Here is a 5,179-nt window from a genome sequence, read left to right as displayed (position 1 = left end):
AAAAGATCGTTTACAGACCCCCGAAACGCCGGCTTCGTGTGGATGAGAGGCTGGTTTGGTGAAAAATTTGTGCGTTTAGGCCAGGGAACGTCTTCGTGTGGACGGGGCCTTAACCTTGTTGTTTTTGTCTTTGCTTCTCGGCAGGAAGTCATCCTGCAAACTGGATGTTTGGGCCTTCTTCCCCTGGAAGGATCGTCTTGAGCTTCATACTGAGCAGGGGTTTCAAACTGGAGGTTTGGACCTTGTTCCCCCCGAAAGGATTGTTTGGCCTTCACACTGAGCAGGGGACTCATCTCCACAGGAACCGTTCAAGTACCACAGGAAATTGCCTGCTCTATCTCACTCGCATTAAAAAAACACCACCTCCCATAGTCTAAAATCCGGGAGAATTTATCCAACCCGCGGGAATCAGTGAAGAACTGTTAGTATCAGGGAGTCTCCCGGAACTTCCGGGAGACTTGGTATGTCTGCTATTGTCCTATTTCCATTATCCAAGGCGAATAATGGGAAAAGTTTGGTGAAAGAAAAAGTGTCGAAAAAGGTACACAGACTAATTAAATTAGGGGCAAACTGTTGTAAGGCAAGGCCATTTCAAGAATTTTTCTGGGTCGTGATCTTCAGGCCTTTTCTTTTAAATGTTTTCATGATTTTGTAGGTCTTCATAAGCTGTCAACCAGAGGTGTCAAGTAACGAAGTACAAATACTTCATTACTGTACTTAGGTACACTTTTTAGGTATCTATACTTTACTCCATTACTTATTTTTCTTCCTACTTCTACTCATTACATTTTCAAAACAACGTTACTCGTTACTCTAGGCTTTTGTTTAATGTTTATAAATAAATTATTTCATGTCATGCGCACCATCCAATGCAGATCATTGGCGCCATCCACATCTAGCGAAAAACAGTGTAATTGGATGAGTCATATAGATAGCAAAGCATAGAATGGTTAAACATGGTTAGCTAAAGGCAATCATCAGAAGCAAGCAGGTGTTCTTCAAACTGCAAACGTGAACTGTCTATGCCATGCTACAATTTTGGATTCAGAAAAAGATGTGGAAATGTCTGAAAGGCGACAGCATATTGGGAGATGACCAACAAGACCTCCCTCATTCTTGGCCCTAACTCAAAGACTTTTTCCATATAGTCGAAAAATGTAGCTTATAATTCATATAGTGGCATCTGGCTGTTTTTTTTAAAGGTTACTTTATACTTTTATACTTTAAGTAGTTTTTGGAGCACATACCTTTTCACTTTTACTTGAGTAAAGAGGTCAAGTTGATACTTCAACTTTTACCAGAGTGTTTTTAAACTGCAGTATCTGTACTTCTACTTAAGTAACAAATGTGTGTACTTTTGACACCACCGCTGTTAACGTACATCGCTCACCGGGCACTAAGTGTCAGGAACTGGGAGGAGATGAGAGAGTGGGGCACTAAAAGAAGGCTAGGCTGATAAGAAATCATAAATGTAATTGTAATAAAAACATATTAAGAAATGTATAAAGTTTGTTATTAGATATAGGTTATAAAATATTAAAATATTTGCTCAAGAAAAAGACGGACATCTCTGGTATGAGAAAGGGGGAAATTATGTGATAGATGAGATAGAGGGATGAGTTGAACTATTTGGTAACATGAAATAAGAAAATTTTAAAAAGCTACCTACAACCCAAAAAGTTAACACATAAGTATATAATAATGCAATTTTCTTTAAACAGCAGTAATTTGTTTTAGTACACAATTAATAAGCATGCTTCCGTACCCTTTGGAACTCTTTTACCTTCTTAAAAAGTTAGGCAGAGAGGTCCGCCTCCTGTCCACCTCTATTACTCAGATCAGCTGTGCAATCTTAGGCACACAGCTAGACTGAGTGTCTAAGATGCGCACAGAGAGGAGAGAAACAGGATGGACTTTTGGAGTGTTTAACTGCTGTAGACAAAAGGACCTAGAAAACATACATTATAATGACTGCATACACACGTTTACTACTGAAGAAACACAAAATTTCTTCACACAAATGAAAACCATGAAAAACTACCGTATTAATGCAGAGGTAAGAAATATATGAGAAATTGTTCCATGTTCAGCCTGCTACACCTATTCTAATTAAAAAATGAGTTTTTTCAGGTTTCTGAGACAACCACAGTACTGAGAACTGCTCTGATTAAGGTGATCAATAACATCCATGTTAACACAGGCTATAGCAGAACCACAGAGCTGGTATTATTCGACTTGAGTGCAGCGTTTGATACTGTTGATCACTTGATTTTACAACAGAGTCTGGAAAACTGGGTTGGCCTCTATGATAAAGGACTTGACTGATTGAAATTCCACTTGAAGGACTCTGACCTTTATGTGTCAGTATGGAACTTTAAAACCGAGTCCAGAAAACTCACATGGACCTCAAGGCTCCATTCTGAGGCCCCTCCTATTCAACATCTACATGCTCCCCTTTGCTCAGTTTACAGCAAACAACAAGATATTAGTTACCATAGCAATGCAGATGACACACAGCTTTACATCACAATGTCACCAGGTGTCTATGAACCCATCTGAGCTTTGGCTAGATGCTTTGAACAGATCAATATATGGATGCACCACAATTATCTCCATCTGAATAAAACCAAAACTGAGGTAATAATCTTCATCATAAGAGGAGAGATCCAGAGTTAGCTCATAGCTTCAGCTACTGCAGCTAGAAACCAGTGGTTATGGCAGACATCTTGGTGTCATCATGGACTCAGACCTGAACCTTCAGAGGCATGTAAAGGCAGTTACTAACTTAGCCTTTTATCACCTAAAAACATCTCCAGGATTAAAGGACTAATGTCAAAGCAGGACCTAGAAAAACTAATTCATGCATTTATCTTTAGTAGAATTGACTACTGCAACGGTGTCTTCATAGATTTGCCTAAAAAGACCATCAGACAGCTGCAGCTGATCCAAAACCCTGCTGCCTGTGTTCTCACCAAAACTAAGGATGTAGAGCACATAAGCCCGCTTCTGAATTTCTTACAGACTTTAAAATCTTTCTATTAGTCTATGGATCAGCACCTCAATACATAACAGATTTGTTCATTTAGATTAGTTGAAGCCTACTCTGTACATCCAGAACTAGAACCAAACATGGAACTGTAGCATTCAGTTCCTAGGCTCCACTTATCTGGAACAAACTTCCAGAAGACGTGCTGAAAGTCTTAAAACCCATTTTTTTTTTTAGAACTGCCTTTTGACTGTTGAAGTTAAACTGTTAATTGAGGTATCAGCTTACATTTAGGGTCATACGGTTTTATGTGCTTTTCTTTCTGCTTTTTTCTTGTTTTTATTTTTACTTGCTTTTATTCTGTTTTTATTTTCCTTCTATTCTATTATTTAATTCATGTAAAGCACTTTGAATTTTCTTTTGTACTGAATTGTGCAATATAAATACACTTGCCTTGCCTTTACTTTAACAACAGGGTTTAAAGCTTTTTCATTTAAATAATATGCAGAAGTTCTACAGACTCTGGTGAAATGTCATCCTCACCAAAACAGAGCTTTCTAAGATCAGATAAATCAGTTTCCTCTGTTTAGTTAGACATTTAATATTGTTTTGTGTGGAAGTATATGCATAATCATGCTTTTTTTTTCTCTGCAGAATATTCTTGATGACTATCATGTTTGGCATTGTTGCCATCATAATAAATCTAGATTTACATAAAAGCATTTATCCAACCCGATGCTATAATGAATATTAAAAACAAGATATTTTGTTAAGGTAAATTAATAATATTTGAAAAAATCTGCTATTAATTTTGATCAACTACAGTATGAGTTAACTGTAGATCTTCATGCAACTAATTGCAAATTAGAGTTTAGATTGATTGACAGACCTAACTGCAACTAAATATAATGTGATATGTAAATTTACAGGTGTCAAAAGTTAGGTTTTTATCTATGCCTGGGTGTTTGCTGGTATTTAAGGCTAGCAACCTCCACATTTGTAGGTCTTTGATCGTATTATACTGTTTAGGATTTGTGGTAAGTTTGAGCTTCTAGTTTATGTTTTATTTTTGCTTCTGTCTTTCCTTGTGCACTCTGGCTTATTTACTTTCTCTCAGTCCTATGTCTAAATTTAATCTTCAAATGTTTAACTTTTGTGTTGTATTGGGTAGTTAATGGGGCCATTGAGAAGTTTCTACAGTAAATTAGGATTTGGGGATGTGTGTAATTTGTTCATGTTGGTAAAGTGTGTTTTACCGAGCTAAAAGTCAGCCCAGCATCAACCTGGAAACGTTAAAATCCTTCAGGCCTGTTTTATTTTTAGCAAAACCTGGTAACTACCTTTATTTCTAAAAGTGCCAAAGGTTAACAGATCTAAAGCTCTCTGAGAATGAAGATGTATTATCAACAGAAGGATGAGAGACACCGACAAAGAAAGATGCTTAAGCTAAATCCCTCTACTGAAGAAACCTGTTCCCCCCAACACTTCAGCAGAGCCGCTAGCTGATTGATTAATTGGTACAAAACATTCCTTGATAAAGATTTTTGTGATAACAGTGCACAGTACTTAGAGATAGTTTTCAGTAGGTAGCCATTACTGTATTAAAAATACTTTCTTATTGGTCTACTGTGCTATTCAGAAAATTAATGTTTGGATTTTTTTCAGAAAAAGCCATAATTGTCCTTTTTTACATTTGAATTATAAAAATGTTTGAGATCTCAAGTGATTTTCTGATTAATTGAAACAACCCTGTAGCTTAGCGCTAGCAGTGATTTTATAAACTTGCTGACACAATGATCTTCTTAACCCAGAGGCACCAGTTACCAATGAACAGGAAGAGGTTTAAATAAAGTGGCATCACCAGGGGGAGGAGTGATGGCAGTGGGATTGGAAAGGGCAATGGTCACACCTATAAATTTGTTACTACCCCCACACCCCACCGGGCAACTTCCCCAGGACTACACCTGACAGAGTTTATGGGAAGAATATCTTTTAAACATTCATTTAAAGTTGCAATGTTTTAAAAGGCTGAAACATTTGTTTAAATCAATTACATTTCTTGTTTTTGTCAACAATATTCTTTGGCCTTATAAACAAATCATACCAGGTTTACATATTAGGAACAAATTTAGAAGAGTTAGTTTTAGATGGATGGATGGATGGATGGATGGATGGATGGATGGATGGATGGAT

The sequence above is a fragment of the Cyprinodon variegatus genome, unplaced genomic scaffold (genome assembly GCF_000732505.1).
Source record: "Cyprinodon variegatus isolate N-32 unplaced genomic scaffold, C_variegatus-1.0 Scaffold1230, whole genome shotgun sequence".
NCBI lineage: Eukaryota > Metazoa > Chordata > Actinopteri > Cyprinodontiformes > Cyprinodontidae > Cyprinodon > Cyprinodon variegatus.
This window is presented reverse-complemented; position numbering follows the sequence as displayed.